The following is a 9,198-nucleotide window of genomic DNA, read 5'->3' on the forward strand; positions in this document are numbered from 1 at the left end:
TTTTTATTTGTTTTAGAACAATCTTCGGTGGAAGAAAATAATATCTTTGTTTGATACCTGTGGTTGCCTTAGCTCCAGAAGTAGTTCTTACTTGCAGATAAGTGTTAAAAGTCGGGTAGTTCACAGGTTAAGATGGTGATTTTAATGGCTTTCAAGTATTTCACGGGAGACTGGCAATATTTTAAAAATCCCCGAAGGTAAAACCGGAATTCTACAGGGGGCTGCACTTGTGAGTGACTCAGCCCTGCTGGCAGGGAGGGAGTGAATGGAGAGGATTAGCACGACTCAATGGAGAAGGGAATAGCAGCGATCAGGCTGGAGATACCAGGAAAACAGAGGGGAAAAGTGCAAGATAAGGGACAAACAAAAGGGCTGCAAGGGCTGGAGGGGAAGAGCTTGCTGATGGTTCTTGGAAATGGTGTGTGGAGGATTCCTCCCAGGGGAAAAGTGGGGGAAGGCTAAGAATTAACCCGGGTGCCAGGCATTCCCCTGTGGACTCCTGCACTATTCAGGTGTTTAGTCCAATCGCAGCATTTTTTATTTATTATTATCATTTAATCTTGAACTCCTCCCATTCTAGGTGGGTAAGATATTTGATGACACGAGAAAAATGATTTTCATACCTACCTATGAAAAGAATTGATCCATTACTGTTTTTTCTAGGCATTCTGCCTAAAAGACAGTTTGTTTTCTTTTTCCATGGCTGTGATGTGAAGGGGAAAAAATAAACCCACAAGCCTACTCTGGGTAAAATGTTCAGGATTTTGCTGCTGAAGTTCATTTGAGTCAAAAATATATCCGTGTTATTAAATAATTCAGCTCATAAATGATTCAGACTTTTTATGGGTGGTGGAGAGTGGAACTCAACTGCAAAAGCCTAAGTCTGGGAGTTATTGGTCTTGTATTTATATTTTCTGACTTTAACACACAGAAGTCACCCTTCTGTCCCTTTCCATATTTATACAGGTTAATTCCTTACACTTCAACATGTTTCCTTTTTCTCCTTTCCCAAACTAGTGCAGCAATCTGCTTCAGCAGGGAAGGACAGTCGGTGTTTTATTACTTCCTGAAGAAGTTAATAACAGCATTTTTGCTCTTAATTCACAAGTCAGGAGTGGAGAGGATGGTCTAGATGCTTTAACAAAACCTTGGATTCTCCAGGATGTGCCAGAATGGTTTGTGTGAGGTTTTTTATCTTTAAATACATGTGACAGGTAATTTTTGCTGCTTGTTATCCCTCCCCATCATATGCTGAGGAGTCCAGCATATCCTGGAGTTTTACCCTCCCAAGAGTTGCATCCCTAAAAATACTTCATATTTTACCTCTAGGAACTTCCCACAGTGACTCTTCCCTTTTTTTTTTTTTCCCCAAGAAATACACTTTACTTAAAAATTCAGGATGATACTGCAAAATTATAGGAATTCCTAACCTTGGAGTACTCGTTTGGTTTTGCTGATTTTTTTTTTTTTCTGCCTCCTCTGACTGTTTTGAGAGAACATCATTCCCCATCCATCTGCCTGGAGCAGAACCCAGCATCGATTTTTGTGCTCTTTGTGACCCAGCACGGGGCTGAATCTGATATTATTTTTAGCACTCAAATTTCTACTTCTCTCCCACGAGTTGCAGGCTCTGCGTGGCAGCAGCAGGACTGGGTTTAGTGGAACACCTGTCTGATATCCCAGGATTTTTGGGCCTGCAGGTTTTCAGTAGCACAGTATCCCGCTCACAACATGATGCTTTGCCCCTCCTGCCTGTCTCTGCAGTGCAGAAAAGCCTTTTTAAATTTGATTTTGCACCCTGTGTTCATGTTGAAGTTTGATTGTCCTCATCTTACTGTCACCTGGAGCGAGACTGTTCTACCTGTTTTATTTTACAGCCAATGCTGGTGTTTTGGGGTTTATTTTCCCCCAAGATGTAGTCAGTACACTAGTTTAAACAGGCTTTAAGGCATCCTTGAAAGCCAGCAGCTAAGTAAATTATCTTTTTCTAGAGAAGCTCCAAATGAAATTAGAAAATTACCCTCTGACAGATGACAAAGGCACTTGCCTGCCCAGGCCCCTGAAAACGTAGGTCAGTGTCATAATTGCTTTCCTAAGGGGTACCATGGTGTCTAATGATCCCAGGCAGGATTAAATCATGGGAATAATGCTGCACAGTGCTGGAAAAGTAATTAGATCAGGTATGCTTGGGTGACTTTGAGATGTGCCTGAGCGAGGGGGTAATGCAGTTACCTACAAGTCGCTGTGGATGGTTGTGAGGGAGTCGCCAGCTCTCCAGAGACTTGGCAGCACTCAAGTTTTTGTTGGTTGACAGCAGAGCCAGGCCAGGTCTCCTATTCATCCCTCCCTGGCACATGCAGCCGTCATCCAAGTCGCACCAATCCCTGCAAAACCAGGGGAAAAACAAGCGGGAGAATGTGGGAGAGCTTTGCTTGCCGTTGCCCCGGTGACCGGTTTTTGTGCTGGACAAACGTCGGCTGCGCTTTTATCGCCTTTTTACGGCGTTTTGAGCGGAACCAAACAAACATCCGAGCGGGAAAACAAGTTGGGAGAGGGGGACAGGGCTGGGACAGAGCAGCCCTGGCCCCTTGGGAGCGACCGGTGTCTCCCTGGGCAGTATTCCTGGCCTGTATTCCTGCCGTGGGGATTCTCTGCCCTGGCCCCGTGCACCCCTCAGCGGTAGCTGCCTGCCAGGAATGCTGTTTCCAAATGTTTCCTTGCAGCGTGCAGTCCTGGTGATTTGGGCTAAAGAAAGGACTTGGAATGCAATCAGGAGTCGTGAGTGTGGGATGGGGAAAGCCTTCCAGTGCGGTGTGATTTAATTAAGGTCGTTTAACTGCCCCTTCTACCTCTCTGGGCCGTGGCTCCATGGAATTCAGAGGGTTGTTTTTACTCTTTTTCCAGGTTTTTTAACTAAGGGTGTTCCCTGACTGAGGGACTCTTGAGTCCCTCGCTGTATGTCATCCTGGGGAGGGCTGGGGGTGGGGGTGGCAGCCCCGAGGGGTGACAGAGGGACAGAGGGGGCTCCTGCCCGGGCTGGGCTGAGGGGCCTCGTGGGACCAGCAGAGGGCAAAGCTGCTCCAGCCGTTCTGGGCTGCAGGCACAACACAGAGCTGGGGGCACTTTGGCATCCAGTGGGTTTGGCTGTGTTGCTCCCTGGCTGATGGCACAGATAAATCCACATACATCTCTCTTGGGAAAAGGGAAGGTCCAGTTCTCCCACCCTGTGAACGATGGATGGAGCAGGCACGGTTGAAGACCTTTTGGCCTCCCTGCTTTGTGCAATTTTCTCCTTTGGTTTTGGTTTGTTTTGCCCCACCGTGGCTGGTGTTTGTTTCCTTTCCCACATACACTGAAAGGTGGTTCTGATATGAAAAGTGGGGGTGTTTTACCTGGTGCTTTGTGTATTTGTTTGAGTGTTTTGGGAATCCAGCTGCTCCCTCAGACATTGCCCATCTTGTCTGGTGCTCAGTAGGTAACTTCTTACAAGGTTCAGCCTAGAAAACCTGTTCCATGAGCACAAATACCAAGTGTACTTGACCTTTTGGTTCAGGTCTGCCTTTACAGCAGAAGCAGAACTGTGGAAAAAACACAGTGAGTCTCTTGAAAAACTGAAGCGAGAGGGAATTAATTTTATTATTATTGATTCATCTTTTCCTTCCCTGAACTTTGGATGCCCATTCCTTTTCTCTTTGTCACTGGCTGTGGGGATTGAAGGTGAACTCTCTCGTGAACCTCCAGACCATGGGCATACCTGAAACCTTCATTATCCAGGTCCTTTGCCCTGCTCTTACACTGGTGGAAAAAACAGCATAATAGGATTAGAATCAGGGCAAAATGTTTTAAATTATTTGGGTGTTGAAGCATGCAGCTGTGCAGCCTATTTGGGCTTAGACTGTATCTACAGATGTATTTTAATAGCCAAATCTCTCTTATAACTATATATAGGTACAGCTGCAGTGGCAGAGTGGGTCATCTGCAGCTTCCAGCAGGGAGACACACGCAGAGCTGTTTTTGCAGCTTTTAAGCCTGAATTTGGCACCATCCCCTGTTTCAGGTGTCCTGATTACAGCTCCTGTGCTGTACTTTATATTCCATTTATTATCCAAGTGTTTTGGCACTGCTGGGGACACAGTTGCTTGTGGCTGGGTTGGAATCTTGCCTTTAGGGAAGCGGGATAGTGTCTCCCACTCTTCTTAACTCCTACTCTCTTGCTTTGTTGGTTGGGAACTCCATGTTAATTTTGTCCTAAATTGTATATATAATTACATATATATAATCATCCTTTGTGCAAAAGTAACAATTGTAAGGAATATTCAGATACATTACAGCAACTGGTAGCTGAATGGTGCATGCAGAAGAGCGAGCCCTTCCTTAGGGAGCTTCCTGAGGAGATGTTGTTGGAAAGGGATGGCAGGAGAGTCCATAATGAGGAGGAATGGCTATGAGAGCTAATGCTCTGTGTGGTCACATTGTATATGAGACAAGAACTTCGGATGTGAGATGGCAGTTTATGGGAGGAAATGGAGGTATTCCTGCTGAAATTGGTGGTGGGCAAGGCTGGGAGAAAGGGAATGTTTTCTGTAATGTTCTCCTGGCATGCTGTGCTGGAAAGACAGCTTGCTTGCCCAGAAAATGTTGTTTCTCTCCACTCTCCCAGAGGGAAGGCTGCTGGATGGCAGACAGTGTGTCCTGCTGCGTGGGCAGATGTTAATCAACCTGTCTCACCACAGTGGTTCTGACACGGGCCATCACCACCTTTCCAAATCTCCACGGCTGCCTCATCCAGAGAGGGCCTGACCCAGGTTCAAGGGGTTAATTTTGAAAACATTTTTTTTTCCTCGTGTCTCAGGACTGTCTGGTTTTAGCTGTGATGGGGATCAGAAGTGACAAGGTACCGCAGGGGAGCTGTTCTCCTGGGCTTTGCATCATGCCTGAAGCCAGACCAGGAACATCCTGAGAGGGGCTGATCCACCAGACCCCTCAGATGACACCACTTTGACCAAGCAGAGTTGCTTCCCAGGTTTTTTTGGCATTCACCTCTCAGAGCACACCAGGATGTTTCCAGAGCCAGGTGTGATGGTGGCTCTGTGCAGAGCCAGGACAGACCCTTTTGGGGAGGGGGCTGCACATGTGGCTGTGGGTCATGGAGAACGTGACTGATATTCTTGGCCTCAGCAAGCTGACTCGGTATTGTGACTGCAGTGTCCCTTGGGAACATCCTGTGTGTGCTGTGGAAAAGGCAAGGAGCAATTATGTCAGAAGGAAAAGATGTTATTTTTCAGTGCCATGGCTCTGCTGTGGATGCTCGGAGAAGAGCTCACAGGGATCTCAGACCAAACAGACACGTCAGATGTGTTGCTATGGCCAGATACAGATATTTCCAAATGGGTATGGCTATTAAATACATGGGAGATAACAGCAATCTGAGAAGCACACAAGACAGAAATATAGTGAGACCAAATACTTGGTTCGGACCAAATTAGAGGTTTTTTTGTCTGATTTTTAAATGCAGCAACTCAAAAAGGCCTTTTCACACAGTAGAAAAGCCTCTTTTGCTGTTTCAAAGCTTAGCACAGAAAGCTGATAGACAGAAAGGAAAATACAGCTTCCCAAATCTATCTTTTACATAAAATCAAAATAAGGATCCTGACATTAGGACAGGACAAGACCCAAGACTGAAGCCACTGTGTGGCTTTCAATATCAAAATGCAAAGCCCAGCATTACATGACACTAATCTATGTGATAGCACGGGCAGCTTGAGGCCCATCAGGTCCATCTGATGAGGTTCTGCCACCATCCCATCTGTTTTGTATTCATCTGTCACTGAGACTCTGAGCCACTGGGGAGGAAAAAGAACTGGCAATGTCACCGTGGCTTTCTGACATCCTTACAAGCAGTGTGGGGATTGCTAGAGGTTGTTTCCTGGTGCTTATCAGGGACATCAAAATGTAACTAAATACCACCTAGGAGGAAATACTGTTGTTACCCATCGGGAGTTCCAGACCCAAAACTGCTGTTACACCGTGTTTCAGCTGTTCCTGATAGAAAGGAGATGTGTGTTGGGCACAGTCCTGAGTCCTGCTGGAGAGTCCACTGCAACCACTAAGGAAAAGGGTACAGTGTGGGCTCTCTGAGCTGCAATGTGCTGCTAACGCTCCGTGCAGTTGTCTCAGCCAAATCTTCGTCTAATTTGCTTTAGCAGCAGATGTTAAAAGGAAGAACAAATCAAAGCAGCTGTATACCCAGTGGGACTGAGGTTTCCTTGAGCTCGGCACTCATCTCCAGCAGCAGCAGCAGTTGGCACCCAGGGAAGAGGAAAAAAAAAGTGGATAAAGAGACACTGAAAGTTCCCTGAAACAGCCCCTGAGCCTCTGGAGTGCAAAGTATGTCTTTTAACTCCTACTTTTTATCCCTTCTAGTAGGCTCTTTTCCAGTCCTTGCTGAAGAGTAAATGCTTTTTCTGTGTATTCCCCGCAGGCTGCCCTACTTTACACCATCACCTTGGAGATGGAAAACACAGTTCTCTGCAAAATCTGCTTGTCACGATTCCCAATGTTTTTTGTATCAGAGGTGAGGCAGCCAAACCCTGACCCCGCTGAAAATCCCTGGGCGGTCACAGCTGAGTTTGGCGCGGTGGGGGCTGTGCCTCCGGGAGGGAGGCACAGAGAAGTATTTCGGACGTTCCTCGCAGGTCCCGGCACAGCTTTGTGCGCGTCTCCTTTGTTCTCCGGCAGTTTCCATGGTGCTCCCGCTTTTGTGTGCAGACCTGTCTGCGGGCAGCACTTCTTCTCCAACGCCGATTTCCCGAGGCGAGGCGGCGCATCGCATTGCCGTGCCCGTGCTGCAGAGCTGCCGGGCGTCAGCCACCGCCGGCATCCTGCAGCCTGGCACTCGGGAACCTCGGGAAACTACGGATTCGTGTGTTTTAAAGGAACGGAGCGATACGCAGTAACCCAGCTCAGCCTTTCGCCGGTCGTGTTTAGCAGTATGAGAGGAGGGAGGGCTCTTATCCGAAGGGATCGTTGCTGTAAAATGAAAAGGCAGGGCAAGAAGCAGCAGCCATGCTGCTGTTTGCTGCAGCACTCTGCAAATTCGATCTGCAGATGATCTGTAGGTGTAACAAAGCATCATTCCCCTCGCACAGGCAAGGATGAACTAATTTATCTGTTATCCAGCTGTTAATTCTCTGCTGATCGTTCTGATACCGGAGCACTGACCTCCTGAATGGCATCAGCAGGGAGGAACTCGTGGTCCTCACGTCAGGCACAAAGTCAGAATAACCTGTCCTCTGCTATTTATGCCCAGGAATGATATCCCTCAAGAAGCCCTGAGCCTTGAGCCTGCTCAGAGGATCACAGTAGAGGGCTTAGAGCCCAAGACTAGAAATATTTCAGCGGGAAAACCGGTTCTGGGCATCTTACAGGCTGTTCATCCAAAAGGAACTGGAGTGTAAAATCACTGCCCAAGTGAAAAAGCAGGCGAAAGGGCAAAGCTGTGCCAAGGGGGGATTGTACCTCCCAGGCACAGCAGAGAGTACATTAAATGGTGGGAATCAGGTCTGTTTAGCAGGAATGCAATTTAATCCAGGACCTGCAGATACCAATAAGAAAAAACATTAATATCAAAATATAGAGAGAATATCACTGGGGGCACAAGGGTGGCTTAGAAAGAGATGTCTTCATCACAAAAACTAAATACTGCTTTTTCTTCACTAAGGTGAAGCTTGTACTGTGTGCTGGGAGAGAACAGGCTGGACATGGAAATGAGCGTTTGGTAAGCCTTGGCAGAGGTTTTCAAGGATGCCTAGAAAATTATAATGCCCAATTAAGTAGGAATTGGTCATCCAAGTCCCTTAGGCGGTCCTGAAAATTGCAGCCACTCTGCACTGCATCTCATTTTCAGTCAGATTTGTCCCTTCTGCTTCTCTTTGCACTCCTCTTCCAGCACCATCCGCAGCTCCTGCTGGCGCAGAGCTCCAGCTGAGGCTGAAGCCAAGGAGCAGGGCTTGGACACATGGCATTCCAGCAGCCTCAGTGGGGACAGGAGAGGGGATAGTCTGCCTCTGTTGAGGCCATTCAGAGCTGGAGCTTCTCTGTATTAGCTTAACTTCCTAGGAACCCCTGAGAATTTTACTGTCCTTGATTTCCTTCAGCAGCTCCACTCTTGGAATGGGCTGTGCCTGGGCACAAGAGGTGAGGGAAGCCCTTCACCTGGCAGAGGCCTGGGAGATAAGAAAGGAGTGAAAAAGCCTCATTATTTTAGAGGTAGATTTGCAAGAAAACAGGAGGGAAACCTCATTCTAGATGTCAGCAGGAACAGCATCCCAAGGTTTCCTGGGAGCCCCGCTCCAATACCACCTTTAAATATGGAAGACTTGCTCGTGGCCACAGCACTGCTTCCCTCTCACCTGGGTCTTAGTTTTCCATTGATTCTGTCTGATCCAGCCTTCTCAATGACTAAATCTCCACTTCCCACAACCTGCTATCAGTTGTTATTCCTTCTCAGCCCTCCTCCTCATCCAGATCCATCCAGTCTATCCGCGGCCCTGGAGTTCCTGAGCTGTGTTGCCAGCCTGCAGGAGGCTGGAATTGTGCTGGTACTTCTCAGGAATAAACCTACTGGTTGTGCACAAGGCACGGTGGTGGGATCCAAGGAAAGGACGTGTCCTTGTGCGACAGAGCTGACCTGGACAGATGTTCCTTTTGGAAGTACCAGGACATGGAGAGCGGCAATGGAACAAATAGAGGTGAGCAGGATGAAAGCTCTCTCTCGTACGGGTTTGGAAAAACACCCTCTCCACCTGTAGTATTCCACAAGTGAGGAATAACGGTGCTTTCCCATCAAACAGCCGGTGGCTCTCGTTCAGCAAAAGACATGCCAGGTGTTCCGAAAAGCTGCCAAAAGCGTCAGCAGGGGAGGGAGGGAGGCAGGGACACGGAGCTGGAGGTGGGGCTAAAGGTATTGGCTAAATCCCGGCGCAAAGGCAACTAAGTAGTTTCTAAATTAATTAGCAGGTAGGGCTAAATTTAGCCTCTCCCTAATGCACTAGGAACCGTGGTGACTTTGCAGCCTGTGCTTCCCGAGGCTGCTTTTAGCTCACGGCACTTGAATGCGGGAAGGGCTGATGGGAATGACCCGGACTGTGGGACAGGCTCTCGAGTCCGGGGCAGGGCATCAGTGGGAATTTTGCAGAG

At 47.8% G+C, this 9,198-nt stretch overlaps 1 protein-coding gene across 1 annotated transcript in view; it reads left to right on the plus strand.

The window, feature by feature from the left end:
* The window catches only part of LARP7 (La ribonucleoprotein domain family member 7), a 31,904-nt gene extending 23,055 nt beyond the window's left edge, over window positions 1–8,849 (plus strand). The window contains exons 13-15 of the transcript XR_003530255.1: window positions 17–1,175; window positions 4,661–6,387; window positions 6,482–8,849. The gene's annotated coding sequence lies outside the window, so the exon portion shown is untranslated. The remainder of the gene's footprint in view (window positions 1–16; window positions 1,176–4,660; window positions 6,388–6,481) is intronic.
* Window positions 8,850–9,198: the final 349 nt, after the last annotated feature.

This window comes from Corapipo altera, unplaced genomic scaffold, assembly GCF_003945725.1.
Source record: "Corapipo altera isolate COAL_440 unplaced genomic scaffold, ASM394572v1 255, whole genome shotgun sequence".
In the NCBI taxonomy this organism is placed as follows: domain Eukaryota; kingdom Metazoa; phylum Chordata; class Aves; order Passeriformes; family Pipridae; genus Corapipo; species Corapipo altera.